The sequence below is a fragment of the Lolium perenne genome, chromosome 4 (genome assembly GCF_019359855.2).
Source record: "Lolium perenne isolate Kyuss_39 chromosome 4, Kyuss_2.0, whole genome shotgun sequence".
NCBI classification, from domain to species: domain Eukaryota; kingdom Viridiplantae; phylum Streptophyta; class Magnoliopsida; order Poales; family Poaceae; genus Lolium; species Lolium perenne.
Genome location: NC_067247.2, coordinates 286,369,927 through 286,385,545, shown reverse-complemented (window position 1 = coordinate 286,385,545; position 15,619 = coordinate 286,369,927). Strand labels below are relative to the sequence as shown.

The 15,619-nt window shown below is 46.7% G+C and overlaps 1 long non-coding RNA gene across 1 annotated transcript; it reads left to right on the top strand.

Moving 5' to 3' along the window:
* Nucleotides 1-818: 818 nt before the first annotated feature.
* Nucleotides 819-1,379, top strand: LOC127348954 (uncharacterized). The gene is made up of 2 exons (XR_007880040.2): nt 819-987; nt 1,073-1,379. It is a non-coding gene; the product is annotated as an uncharacterized lncRNA (long non-coding RNA).
* The last annotated feature ends 14,240 nt before the right edge of the window (nt 1,380-15,619 follow it).

Sequence of the window (15,619 nt, the reverse complement as noted above, 5' to 3'; positions counted from 1 at the left end):
CTATACCTAATAATAAAGGAGCTAACGTTTCCGTGGTTTCGTCCGTCAAAAGGCGCTTTCTCCGTTTTCCTGTCCGTCTTCGTCCGTCCGCCGTGTCGTGTACAAACTAGCCATAACAAAAAGAGGATGTTCGAGGCTCCGAGCTATGCACGAGTCCTCCCTGATTTGACAAGAAAACCCGGATGTCCTACGTATTCTCGGTTGTTTTGCCTGCCCTGATGCGTATATAAATTAAAACCTAGCAGCGAAGCCCACGCCAATGCCGATCGATCTATAGATCACAGGTTTGCACCTCTATCGATCACGGTGTCAATACCCTCTGCCCAAGCTCGATCCGCTCGTCCACGTCCCGTTCAGCGGAGGCGCTCACGTTTTCTCATGCGACGGCTCGGTGCCGGTCGACCACATTGACTACAGAGTACAGCTGCAACGCAAGTCGCCTCCAGCCGCAGAGAGGTGACCTGCGCCGAACTGCTCATGTTGTCGAACCCTTGCCGTAGAGATCCAGAAGCCGATCGCCACCGACGGTGCACCCGACGTCTACCCCATCCAGTTTTTGGACGCTGCGCGGCAGCAACCAACACGGCCTGTGCTTGGTGGAGCCTGACGCTGTCCCAGCTCACGGCGCCGGCCGCGTCCGAGACGACGCCTGATTTAGGTATTTCTACAAGCCACGTCATCTTGACATCATCATGACATCGTCGTTATCTGAAAAGTACACGTATAACCTAAGTTGAATTAGGACGGGTTACAATCATGTACGGAAAGATCATCAAGATATAAATATATGAGCAGCCCACGCGATGCTGAGGGTGGAGAAGGACGCCGTTCAGGTCTGCCGGAGCGGCACGTCGACATGCACACGCGCGAGCGAGTGTGCTGTGCATCGCACTGTCGCGGCGCGACGGACAACTCCTCATCAGAGCCAGCAGCAAAGGAACGCTCGCGCGTCTCTTCAGCACCGTTGACGCCTCCTAGCTTCAAGAGGTACACACCGTTTCTCAGGCCGACCATGTCACAAGATCAAACCATGGTCGATTGATCGGGTCATCTCGTTTGCTGCGTTGTACAGGTGTTCTGCTCAAAGTAGCTAGCACTGCAAGTGTTTCAAAGGATGGACTCGGACAGTGAGACCTGATCCTCACTTTCGACGTGTAGAGAAGCAGCTTGCAGGCAAGAATTTTCGCTCGTAAGCAGCCCCAGCCCAGGCAATTCTTGTGAGTTGTGACAACGTGAGGAATACTCTTGGTATGTACCGGATCAACACAATCATTGATAGTGTGTTGTTGGTGTGATTCAACGAGGAGGTGCTCACAGCTTCTATGCAAACACGATATATCATGCTTGGCAATATCCATCAGATGGGGCCTATTCTACAATACCCAATAGCTTGCTTTTTTTTTGATTAAGCATGTTCTTTTCTTGCTATCCTGTATGGTTTGGGAACCTATGACACGTGTAGTATTTGAAATTACACTTGAAGCTGATAAAACTTGTGCTATTATTCTTTTCCTAAATTAGGTTGATCAGCTATGAATTGTAGGCAGGACAATGATTAATTTGCATTTTATCTTCTCCCATGTTTTTCGAAGACAACCAATGCTCTCTATACTAACTTTGAACTGTGCATATTAGATACACTTCTAAAAATTACTACATAACGTTGTAGCATTTTTAAATTATGGAACTCACCGGAGATAAATATGGAGGCAATGGAGATGCTACTAATACACAGGTTCACATATAAAAGGCAATGTAAAAATATCTTTTCGAAAGCATTGCCCAATTGTTTGCTTATTGTGTTTTCCCGGTGCAACGCACGGGCATTTTTACTAGTAGATAATAAAGTGTAGCAGCTTAAAAATATGGCAAGAATCAAACAGATACCAAATTGTCAAACTTTGGTCTGGCAAATTATGGTCAGGAACCAAACACCTCCTTAGTTCTTCTATCCTAACTATGGAGTAAGTAATATTGCAATTGCTGGTCTGCAATATCAAAAGTATCCGGTGTGCGTGGTCTTCCTAGCTGACTGCTCACTACAGGGAAGATACAAGGTGCCGACGGCCGGAGAAAAGACGTCGGCACAAGGCTGTACCGACGGCCACCGTCAGCAGAGTGCCATTGGCACAATACACTGCCGGCACAGATCCATTTGCCGTCGGCATAGAACTAACGGCTGTTTGGCAATTCTGGCTTGATTTTTTTGTGTGTTTCACATGGATCATTTTTAACTCTATCTTAATCTTAGATCACACTACAGTCAAGGTCAAAATTTCCGGTTAGTCACTCATCCTCAGACTACTCCAACCTAGTACCCTTAACTTCTCCGTTCCTTTTGGGTGAGCTTCCTGCAGAGGAGCTATTCTTTGTTGACGATAACACAATATCGATCCTATTTACCCTTGTTCCATGACATCACAATTCTTTATTTTGAATTTCAAACAATTATTTGAGTAAACAACAATGAATAAGATAAGTAATAATAAATCGTGAAACAATAAAATAAATTTTATTTTATTTTTATACTTTTTAGCCCAAAAACTAAAAGCTGAAACAACTCATGTTTCCATTTTGAATTTGATGGATCAAAAAATTGTCTAAACGTTGAAATCAGATAGAAAAATTTGCGTAGATACATTTTCATATAAAACTTTTTCATCAGAGGTCGTATGCAAACAGAAAATCCGTTTTACCGATACATGAAAAGGCGTGTGTGGAGCAAAAAAAGAGCTTGGCGGCTTTGCCGTCGGCATAGGTCCTAACACTAACGCCGTTTATCTCTCTGCCACGGTGGACCCTCCTGTGCCTACGGGATTTGTTGTGCCGGCAGTCACTCTTGGCACAAGAAGAAGCTGTGCCAACGGTGACCGTCGGCACAAGGGAGCATCTGCTGACGGCTAAACTATGCCGACAATGCTGTTGGTGGACTTTCAGGACCAAGTTATATGCCAATGGACCCGATAAATGACTGTTGGCATAGTTTCTGGCCGTCGACACATCTTATGTTTCCCGTAGTGCCTCTTTTGAACCATGCGCAAAGTACCCAACGCCGCGTCCAATGACTCGTGTCAACATCAGAATTGTGTATATGCACAAAGTTTATGCAGATCTTAACTATGAATATTACTCGGAGATTTGGTGGCGGTAACGGCTTACCTTTGTACATGGGGTGCTTACTAAAAGTCTGCTAAACTAGATGAACACTTTGTTTTTCCTTGATGGAGTCTCAGGGTTTACGCCTGATTCCTAGCTGATGGGAGTTTTCATAGTTTTTCTAACACAAGGCTATGTTGACATGATCTTCGCTCCTTATCCAGTCTATAGGTGTTGTGTAAAGACTTTAGATTTTTTGCTGCCTGCTTTTGGTATATCCATTAATTTTGGATAAAATGATAATAAAATTGTATGCATCCTTTCAGGCCATCTCCAACGCGGCGACCCATCCCACGCCCGCCTGTCTGGATGGGTCCAACCGGACAAATCTGCGGCCCAACGTGGCCCCGCATCGCAAATGCGGATGGCCGCGGTGTCCGGGTCGACGCAAACCCGGTCCAAATCTGGGCTAGGTTTGCATTGCCGCGGATGGCACGCGGCGTCTGGTCGCGTCTGCCTGCTCGCCTGCTCGTCTCCCTTGGGCCCAACTGTCGGTGGGAGCGGGCGCAATATTAGATGTGGACTGGGAGGGATCTGCCCATGTCCAGTCCACTCCACTCCACTCCAGTCGACGGTTCCGCACGCACGCACGCGCAACCGCTGCCATGGCATCGAAGAAGACGGCTCTTGCTCCCGGCATGAACGACGGTGAGGCCAGCAACAGCCGCCGTCCTCCGCCGGCGCTGCGGGCAGGAGGAAACCGCGGCGGTCTCCATATCGGAGAGGCCGCCCGCGTCGGCGCGGCATTGGCGCAACCCGCGCCGCTGTTGTTGCCGAAGCCGGAGGAGGAAGACCACGACCTACGCGCCGCTCTGGCGCTGTCCGTGGCTGAGGAGGGGGCGAAGTGGCCGCATCTCGCGGCGGCAATTCGCACCTCCGCAATGGAGGAGGAGGCTCGACAGGCGGTGGAGGACGCCGAGGCCTGGGAACTGCTCGAGCAGGAGGCATCGGCGCGGCGGCGCGAGGAGGCTAGGCTCCGCCGCGAGGAGAAGATGCGCGAGGAGGCCAGGCGCCTCGTGAGCAGGAGAGGCGCCAGAAGGCCATGCGCCTCGCGTGGGAGGAGAGGGAGCAGCGCCTCAGGGAGGAGGCGCAGCTTCGGGCTGCTGCGGCGGAGCAGCGGGCGGTTCCGGACCCGCACTCGGCCTGGGAGGAGGCCCTGTGGTCGCCGTGGCCGAAGTCCCCGACGCATAGCTCCTCGCCGCACGGGGACATCGTCGACGGCGACGGCGACGACACCCACAAGGACTAGGCGGCGCACCGGCGGCCACCTCGTCGTCCTCAAACCCTAATAGAGGGTTATTTATTTATTTTTAATTTTAAAGCCCATATAGAGGGCTTCTTTTGTTAGTTTGAACTAGCATAGTGGCCCTCGCAAATGCGAGGGCATCATCTTTATGTGTTCGAGAAATACATTCATAGTTTCATATGTTTTTGCAATATCTCAGCATAAAAATATGGTTATATAGAGTCCTTGATATTTCCTTCAATAGATGGATGCAATAACAAAGGGCGTGTATGTGCTTTGTGTTAGGAAACGTTTCTATTTACTATCTTCACTCCAAAATATCCAATAAATTAGTTATTGCTACATCATAAAGATGTCGCTTTGACCTTATTTTTTATATGATTATGTTTTATTAATTAATAAATTGAATTGTAGAAAACAATTGAATAAAATATCTAAAGTTGTTTATATTTACTCATTGAGGGCAACTTAGAGTAGAAGATAAGGAGGTGTTTGTCCAAGTGCTTGGAATAAGAAAATTGCTCATGCAAGTACAAAACCTACTGATCATCCATCGAGGTGACTATAGCACACCTAGGTGCGAGGTTCTAGTGAAGAGAGATAGAATTTCTAGGAACCAAAATATTTTTGTTTCAAGAGATATGGATTAGGTTGCCATATCGTCTTAAATCGACAAAAGGTGATCTCCTTTTCCAATTTTTTTTTCTCCGAAGGAAAAATATACCGCTAGGTAGTGTTATTTTAGGTTTACGGAAATACCGGCCACATATCGTCCGAGATTTCGTAAAATCATTTTACAGATTTCTTCATAATTTGTAGATATTCATTAAAATTGAGAAAATTTCGTAAAACTTGGTAAATTTTGCTTGCTAATGTTTTTCTTGGGTGGTATTCGGAAAAGGCAGTTGCTGTCGAGATACCGGAAAATACCAATTGAGAAGAAGAAGAAACCTGCTCATGTCTATAAAATTGCTTTTGTGCCAACGTATAGGAATAGTCTTTTTGCATTGTAATATGCGAGTGCGGACTTGAAGCAAAGTTGTATGAAACCATGCACTAATCTTTTGTTTTAACGGATATATAGCTTGTGTCATTTTTTTAAATGGACGTGGCCCTGTTTTTTTTTTAACGTGTACTCGTTTTCTTTTTGCAATCGCCGGAGCACATCTTTGTTCTAGCTGATCGCACGTCTTTTTTTTCTTTTTATAGAAAAACAGACATAGCCTGCCCTTTTCTAACTGGACTCTTCTTTCTTTGGAGCCGGCCAGCCGGAGATGCAACAGATTGTATGTATGGCATTTTTTAATTATTTTCACGCTGAATCAATTTAGCAGTTTTTTTTGTTGTAACTCATCGTGTCAACTACACAAATCGGACTGCTTTTTAGTTACGTAACTATTAATTATTGGATAAATCCTGGCCACTTAGTTTAGATCTAACTATTCTAAATAATTAAAATGATGTGGATTAACGCGGTATCTCTATTTTAGTTTCGCATATTACTTTTAGTATATAATAGATTTGCCCAAAATAGGGCATATGTACAAATTTACCCAAAATATGGCATATGTTTAATAAACTTCGTTTAGGTTTAAACTTTTCCTTTGTTTTTTATTTTATTCAAATATGTGATGCGTCCGCGCGTTGGGCGCAGTGTGCGACCCAAACGGACACGCGGACGTGGGCCGCTGTTCGGGTGTCCGTGCGGCCACCCAAACGGCCCAGCGCGTCCGTTTGGGTCGCCGCGTTGGAGATGCCCTCAATTGGAGGCCAGGTTCGATCGAGTAGGGACCAGGGTTTTTTTTTCTCGGCCGCTATTTCTGATATTTCAGCTAAAACAATAATGCTGAATAGAAAATTTCCGGTTTTCATATAATTTTCTAAATTTTATATTTTAAACGAAATAGTAAATTATTTTGACAAATCTCGGCCGGTATTTTTTGGTATCTCCGTACCAATGACATTTTTTGCATACCTGAAAAAAAAGTTGTTAGAGACAAAAGAAGCTACCAAAGCAAGCGCCGTGTTCCTAACGCATTAATGGAAGCCGACTCTCACTCAATTCCATTTGTTCACAGACGAGGGCCATGCATGTACGTGTACGTGTACATTGTATGTGCTGCTGCTCAGCTGCTGCCTCCTTGTTTCGTACGTGAAAGCTACAGGTGCATGCGGACGGGCCAGCTAGGTTTCCGATGGATTGACACCGGCACAGCGTGTTGGCTTTGATGGAAATGCACACGTTCCCGGATGGCCATTGGCCTAACTTGGAAGGAAACAAGATTTGGAGCGACTGCCGGAGGTACGTATGTATGACGGTGCTGGTAGCGACGTTTTTGTCATCGTTGGAGTCACGTTAGTTGGCCTCCACTGGTTTCATATATATATTGTCAGTTTGTCACCGAAACTCAGCTACCAATCCTCCAAAACTTGTTTAGAAACTAAAATGAAAGGGAAAAGAAAGAAAAAGAGCGCACCCAGCTCGACATAAGATTCTCGGGGACGCAGTTAACGAACTATCACTAGTAGGAAATTATCTATAAGTGGAATGTCTTTTTCGTGCACCAAATAACCATGCACCACTAAAAAAATCTGTAGCTCACCCAGGTACGTGCGCCACTAAATAATAGCATTTATGTGGCCCACCAACTCTCAATACACCACATAATTTGGCATTACCGTGACGCCTCTCCATGCGCCACAGAAATCTGCTAGGACCCGCAACCAATTATTGAGTTGACCAATTATGTGGCGCATGAAGCTGGATGCACCACAGAATTGTAGCCTTTCTATGGCACATGTAACCAAATGCGCCACATAAAGAAATATTTATGTGGCGCATCCATGCGCCACAAAAGTTTTTTCAACCGTCCACGCACCACCACACCCCCGCCCCCGGATCGCCTTTTTAGTGTTCAGAAAATCACATAAAATTATAAAAAATTCATAAATTTGAACTGTACTTATATTAAGTGGTATACTTGCAGGGGGAAATTAACAAATTTGATTTCGAATTCTTTTGCAAACAAAGTGTAGAAAAAGGTAAAACGATTTTTCTGGTTGTATACGAAGTCGGAAAAATACGCACAATATATCAAAATGATCGGGGGGATGAGTTACATCCGAATTCAACCGCCTTTGGCCGTTCTGAAATTTACATAATTGGCAAATTCGAAAAGAGTAAAGAGTAAAAGTTATGGCAAAGTCAAGATTTTTTCCTGCAAAAATAAAAAGGTCAAAAAAACATTTCTGTGCCGCACCAAATGCATATTCGCCACAGAATTGTTAGGCTGAAATTTTCAAATCCAGCAGCGCCCTTCTCCTCTGCTCCACTTCACCTTCTCCTATCCTGCACTTCACCTTCTCCTCTAGTTCTACTTCCCCTTTTCCTCCACTTCCTCCCTTCTCTCCTTCATCTCCACTTCTCTCCTTCTCCTCCCTCCTCTCCTCCACCTCCGGCCTCCTTCACCACCCGACGACCTCCTTCTCCACACCCGGCAACCTCCTCCTCCTCCTCCACACCCGACAACCTCCTCCTCCTCGGCGACCTCCTCCTCCCCCACCTCCGGCGACCCCCTCCTCCTCCACACACCCACCTACCACCTCCGGCCGGCCTCCTCCTCCTCCTCCTCCTCCACCAACCACCCCACCCTCCCACCCACCTCCGGTGACCTTTGGCAAATTTCAAAAGAAAAATACGGCGAAATTCCGACTGCCCCAGATCCAGATCTAGCCACCATTTTTTTAGAAGTTATGTGCCGCACCACCGCTGGGTTCTTTGGCTCATGCCTGCGTGGTGCGCCACAGAAATGTCATTTTCTGTGGCGCATGGGTCCGTACGTCACATAATTCACATTTTTGTGACGTGAATTCTATGGCGCACCCTCCGTGCGCCACAGAATTTCAAAACGGCGTCACTAATGAGCCTTTTCCTACTAGTGTGTATACCTAGTGGGCACATTAAAGCATGCCTTGATTTCGACCGCGTCCACTAGGTTTGCAAGAAGCATCCCCAATAAACCAGAGAAAACATTATTATTAAATTAAGACTAGACTAATTTGCTAAAAGGAAGAATTGCAACTAAAATAACTTGTTTTGACTACGAGGATGGACAGATCCGATGTCGCTTCGCATCCCTAGATATTAGCGCAGGACATGGGAGGAAACAGACTAGTCTAAGAGCATCTCCAGTCGCGTCCCCCAAACCGTCCCCCAAAGCGATTTGGGGCGCGCCGGACAAAAAAACGTTCCCAGCCGCGCGCCCCAAAGGCCTTTTTTGTCCGGCGCGGCCCGATACGGTGTCCGGCGTCCCGAGCCCGTCCCCGTCCCACAGGGGACGCACCGGGGACGCCGGACACAACGAAAAGCGCGCGGGGAGTGGCGGGGCTGACTCGTCAGCGGCTCGGACGCTCAACCGCCACATACGTAGCGACGGTGCAGTTGCCAGGAAGCGGAACCGTCGCATTGGCAACCGCGTCGACGACGCGCCAACCCCGCCGGAATGGAGCGCCGACTCCTCGGAAGAGCAACCGCTGCTCTCTTCGACTTCTGCGCCGTCGTTCATCCGCGCTCAATAAGACCCGTACGTACGCCGTACGTACGCCACCATTCATCCAAGCCTCCATCCGACACCTCCAGCGATGATGAGCTACATCTCCCAGCTCCCGTCTGACACCTCCAGCGAGGGAAAGCCTGCTGGCTGGCGCCATTGGTGGGAGAGAGCCAGGACGCCGAGCAGCGGCGACGATTCCCCGCCGCCAGTTGACAGCGAGGAGGAATGGCTGGGCTGGGAGGAGGACGCGGAGGAAGAAGAGAGCGAGGACGCGGCGGCGGCGGTGGCCCGTGCGAAGGCGAAGGCGGCCAAGGCCAAGGCGGCCAAGGCCAAGGCGGCCAAGGCCAAGGCCGCCAAGGCCAAGGCAAAGGCAAAGGCAAAGGCGCAGCCGACGTTCACCGCCGACGATGAGGAGGACTCCGACGCGTCGGGCGCCGACACCGCCTCTTCGGAAGAGGTGGCGAGCAGGAAGCGCCACCGCGATGACGACGACGAGGCGGGGCCATCAGCGAAGAAGAAGAAGTAGATAGTTTATATGTATTTAATTATATTTTTCCGAAGTTTTATATATAATTTGTTTATGTTCAACCGATTTGAATATTAGTAAATAGTTTTTTTCTAGCCAAAAAAAGTACTTTTAATGTTTGGGGGCGGCGTTTGGGGGACGCGGCTGGGGAGCGACGTCCCCCAAACGCGGCACGAACGAAACAAGTCCCCCAAATGCTCGATCCGGCGCGGTTTGGGGGACGGTTTGTGGGACGCGACTGGAGATGCTCTAAGACTGCTCATAGTGGGAGTATCATAGCTAGTAACATCACGCATCTCAAGGCATTTTGATGACATGGCATGTCAATAAATGAAGAAAGAGAGTGAGGTGGTAACTAGCTATGTTACCATAACATCACATACCCCAAGGCAAAATGAGTCTACAACATAATAAATGATACGATGCATGACACCACATATAAGTTACTACCCACTATGAAGGTAGTAAGGGCATGGCCAATGCATAGCCTCAGGGGTGTTGCCTCACAGCTTTATCTTGGTTCGGGTGGTCCAAATTAGGTTCGGATAAGGAGACAGTCTCTTCATCAGGAGGCAACCTCTTCAGCCATAAAGTGAAAACTGAGTGAAAATGTGAGTGAGAAAGAGAAAACCCAAATCATCTTTTGAGAGAAAGACATATTAAAGGGACCATACCATGGCATGCATATGTCAAAAGTTTTATCCAAGCCTAGTTGGACAGCTGCCTCTATTGCTCATGCCCTAACCTAGACTAGTAACATGACATATGTTACTAGTCTAAGTTACTCCCCACTATGACCAGTCTAAGTTCTTTTAGCGCAGGAGCATTCCTAGAGAATCTGGAAAAATGCGTTTGAGGTTTCTGTGATCTTCATTTTTCGGTTCAAAAATTGAGCTGCTGAAAACTCTTACCGTAAATCTGAAAGAAAAATTTGCGCAAGAAATTGAAAATGGTAATTCATCAGCTATTTCATACATTCTTACATACCCTCATACCACCCTCATACCATAGGATCATCAGACCCTAAACCTAACCTACTTGTCGGAACCGAAGTGGAAGAAGGCGACGCAGCAGTGCATCGCCTTGGCCAACTCTAGCTCCCACCGGGCCTAGAGGACATGGTCGCGTGTGGCCTCGTCTCTCGGGTTCGCCGGCCTCATGTTTCCGTGGTAGGAGGAGTTCGCCCGCCTCACGTTCACGTTCGAACAACTCGTTCACCATTGTTGCACGGGTTCACCCTAGGGTCCGCGCATAGGTCGTCCCAGTTCATGATGCGTCACCATCCGCGTGCATGATGTCCTTCATGCTCACACACACGCGCGCGCGCACACGCATGCACGCACACACGCACACACGCACGCACACACGCGCACACACACACACGCACACACACACGCACACACACGCACACACACGCACACCCACACGCACACCCACACGCACACGCGCACACACGCACACACGCACGCGCGCGCGCAGGTGCGAGGCACAAAAGTCTTCAGATCAAATGGGTCGCCCCCTAATAATCGAATGGTCTTTCGACCTTGATTGGTGCCGCCACTTTTTTCCGATAAAGATTTCGTCATCAACTGATTATTAGGTTTCACTAGTTTTCACACTCCCACATCATTTGATTGCATTGTGATTCATGCTAGCTGAGTTGCAACATGAGTTGCGACTAAAAATCATAAACAAAGCTCTTAAGATCCAAGCCATTCAGGTCAAGACCAAATTGCTTGCCGAGAAGAAGCAGATCATGTTCGCCGACTTGAGCCCCGGCAAACCGTGCTTGGTTCAAGAAGAAGCGAATCAGCATCCATCAACGCGATTCATGATATCACATATCTATCTTAGTTTGTCTATTCCGTATAAAGCTTGTGTCCTTTTGCACCTTGATTCGGTACTATTGCTTGTGAGCTATGTGGCTACCTAATTACTACTCTCTCTGTTCCTAAAAAAAGCTTGCCAACTTTGTCTAGATATAGTGGTATGTAGTCTTTTAGCTATAGATTGATCCGTATCTAGAAAAACTTACGAAGCTTTTTTTTGGGAACAGAGGGAGTAATAGTTTATTAGCACTATATTTAGTTTTTGTGGCTTGTTTCATTCATATATTGGCTAATAAGGTGAAATAGATTAGGAAATGCAATAGGTCAGCATAGATAAAATAGGTCTAGCACTAGTAGAAAACCTCTCATCCATCTAAGCCTTTAGTACCGGTTCCCTTACGAACCGGTACTAAAGGGGGCATTAATACCGGTTCCGTGCGTGGGATATCAATACCGGTTCGTTATGGACCTTTAATACCGGTTCGTAACACGAACCGGTATTAAAGGGTTTGGGCCCGATTTCCAGGCGGTGGTGGGGCCAGGGTTGCACCTTTAGTACCGGTTCGTGTAAGGAACCGGTACTAAAGTGCATTGCCCTATATGAGCGCGCGGCAGCGCCCGAGCTCCCTGCATATCTCATTCTCACTTCTCCTCACATTTCCAAATATTTTGCACCTCTCACACTCCAATAATCTTTATTTTTCTCCACCATTTTAACAAGATTAACGGCATACATCTATCCAAGGGTTAGCAATATCATCCTTCCTTCCGGCGTTCCTAATTTAGCTCAGTTCTTTGGTAGTTTTAACTCGTACTATTTTTGTAGTGCAAGCAAGGTGTTCGATGAAATGCCTAAGTTAGTGATTTTATTTTTTTATATGCAATTTGAGCTGAAATTATGGTATGTTTTGTAGGTTTTAATTAGTATCATCCCCGTCCTTACATTGTCGATCGCCAGCGTCGTCCCCTAGCCGGCACGGTACCACCTCGGTGAGCCCCTCTTCTTTTATAAAAAACAATTAGTTTTATGTGATGAACTTGAATATTAATTAAGTTGGTCACTCATATATCCATGATGTTGTGATTTTAATGATTTTTGATATACATATAAAATGCAGATGAGTCGACAATGGATGTACGGTGACCGGTGCCATCCCGAGTTCATTACTGGCATGCATTATTTTCTCAACGTGGCTGAGGCAAACAAAGTGGTCGAATGGTTTCATGTATTGTCCATGTAGTTCCTGTAAGAATATGAAGGATTACTCTACCTCGAAGACCCTTCACGTCCACCTGCTGGAGAATGGTTTCATGTCCAGCTATAATTGTTGGACCAAGCACGGAGAAATAGGGGTTATATTGGAAGACAACGAAGAAGAAGAGGATAGTGACAACTATCCCTTATTCACTGAAGACAGTGGTAGTAGAATGGGGGAAGACGAAGCTGAAGAAGAGCCCATTTTTGATGAGCCGATTTTTGATGACCCGGATGACGATTTGGGTCGGGCCATTCTTGATGCGAAGATGAACTGCGGAAATGAAAAGGAGAGGTTGAAGTTGGAGAAAATGTTAGAGGATCACAACAAACTGTTGTACCCAAATTGCGAAAATGGTCGTAAAAAAGCTGGGTACCACGCTGGAATTGCTGCAGTGGAAGGCAGAGAATGGTACTTCTGACAAGGGATTTGAAAAGTTGCTGAAAATAATAAAGAAGATGCTTCCAGGGGAGAACGTGTTGCCCTCTAGCACGTACGAAGCAAAAAAGGTTGTCTGCCCTCTAGGATTAGAGGTGCAGAAGATACATGCATGCATCAATGACTGCATCCTCTACCGCGGGGAGTACGAGAATTTGAATGCATGCCCGGTATGTAGTGCATTGAGGTATAAGATCAGGCGAGATGACCCTGGCGATGTTGAGGGTGAGTCCACCCCCAGGAAGAGGGTTCCTGCGAAGGTGATGTGGTATGCTCCTATAATACCACGGTTGAAACGTTTGTTCCAGAACAAAGAGCATGCCAGGTTGTTGCGATGGCACAAAGAGGACCGTAAGAAAGATGTGATCTTTGAGACACCCCGCCGACGGGTCGCAGTGGAGAAAAATCGACAGAGAGTTCAAGTCATTTTCAGATGACGCAAGGAACTTAAGATTTGGTCTAAGTACATATGGCTTTAATCCTTTCGGGGAGCAGAGCTCCGATCATAGCACTGGCCGGTGACTCTATGTATCTATAACCTTCCTCCTTGGTTGTGCATGAAGCGGAAGTTCATTATGATGCCAGTGCTCATCCAGGGCCCGAAGCAACCCGGCAACGACATTGATGTGTACCTGAGGCCATTGGTTGAAGAACTTTTAGAGTTGTGGCGTGACGAAGGTGTACCTGTGTGGGATGAGCACGAACAAAAGGAATTTAACCTACGAGCGTTGTTATTTGTAACCATCAATGATTGGCCTGCTCTTGGTAACATTTCGGGGCAGTCAAACAAGGGATACAATGCATGCACACATTGTTTAGGTGAGACTGATAGTAATTATTTGGGAAACAAGAATGTGTACCTGGGGCATCGTCGATTTCTTCCAAAACAACATCACGTAAGAAAGAGAGGAAAGCATTTCGGAGGTGAGGCAGATAACCGAACGAAGCCTACCCGCCCTAATGGGGAAGTTATATATGATATGGTCAAGGATTTAAAAGTGATCTTTGGAAAGGGTCCCGGCGGACAATCTGTTCCGCATGATGTTGACGGACACGTACCCATGTGGAAGAAGAAGTCGATATTTTGGGAGCTACCTTCTGGAAATTCTTATCGGTACACTCTGCACTCTACGTGATGCACGTGACGAAAAATCTTTGCGTGAACCTGCTAAACTTCTTGGGCTTGTAGGGGAAGACAAAAGATACACCGTATGCCCGACAGGACCATAAAAGTATCAACGAAGGAAACAACCCGAATCCGGAGAAGTATCAAGGTCCTGCCAGCTATGCTCTTACCAAAGAGGAGAAGGAGATCTTTTTGAAGTCCCGAGTAGCATCAAGGTCCCGTCTGGCTTCTCGTCGAATATAAAGGGAATAATAAACATGTCGGAGAAAAAATTTCAAAACCTAAAGTCCGATGACCTGCCACGTGATTATGACACAATTACTTCCGGTTGCATTGAGGGGCTTCACTTTAAAATGTTCGAGTACCCATTGTGAAGCTATGTGCGTTCCTCAATGCAATTTCTCAGAAGGTGATCAATCCACTTACTCTACAAAATTTACAGAAGGATGTGGTCCAATGTCTAGTCAGCTTCGAGTTGGTGTTCCCACCATCCTTCTTCAATATTATGACACATCTCCTAGTTCACCTGGTCGAAGAGATTGGCGTTCTCAGTCCTGTATTTCTACACAACATGTTCCCCTTTGAGAGATTCATGGGAGTCTTAAAGAAGTACGTTCATAACCGTGCTAGGCCAGAAGGAAGCATCTCCAAGGGCTATGGAACAGAGGAGGTAATTGAGTTTTGTGTTGACTTTATTCCTGACCTTAAGCCGATCGGTGTTCCTGAATCGCGCTATGAGGGGAGACTACGTGGAAAAGGCACGCTAGGAAAGAAATCAGCAACGTGTATGGACGGACATTCTTTCACTCAAGCACACTACACAGTTCTACATAATTCCATCTTGGTGGCTCCGTACAAAGAGGAACACAAGGAGATCTTACGCTCTAAATACCCGAAGCAACGTGAAGATTGGATTGATGGAGAACACATGAAGACTTTCGGCGGTTGGTTGCAAACACGTCTCATGAATGTCACCGATGACGAGCAGCTGTACTTGTTGGCCAAGCAACCATCTTCTACTATATCGACTTTTCAAGGGTACGAGATTAATGGGAACACATTTTACACTTTCGCCCAAGACAAAAAGAGCACCAACCAAAACAGTGGTGTCTGCTTTGATGCAGAAGATGGCAATGGGAACAAGGTCACATATTATGGGTACATAGAGGAGATATGGGAACTTGACTATGGACCTAATTTCAAGGTCCCTTTGTTCCGGTGTAAATGGTTCAACCTGAAAGACGGGGTACAGGTAGACCCGCAGTACGGAATGACTACAGTGGATTTCAAGAATCTAGGGTACGACATCGAACCATTCGTCCTAGCCAGTGAAGTGGCTCAGGTTTTTTATGTGAAGGATATGTCTAGCAAACCGAAAAAAAGAAAAGAAAGGCAAGAGGACACATCATACGATGAGCCAAAGCGGCACATAGTTCTTTCAGGAAAAAGAAACATCGTGGGAGTAGAGGACAAGACAGACATGTCAGAA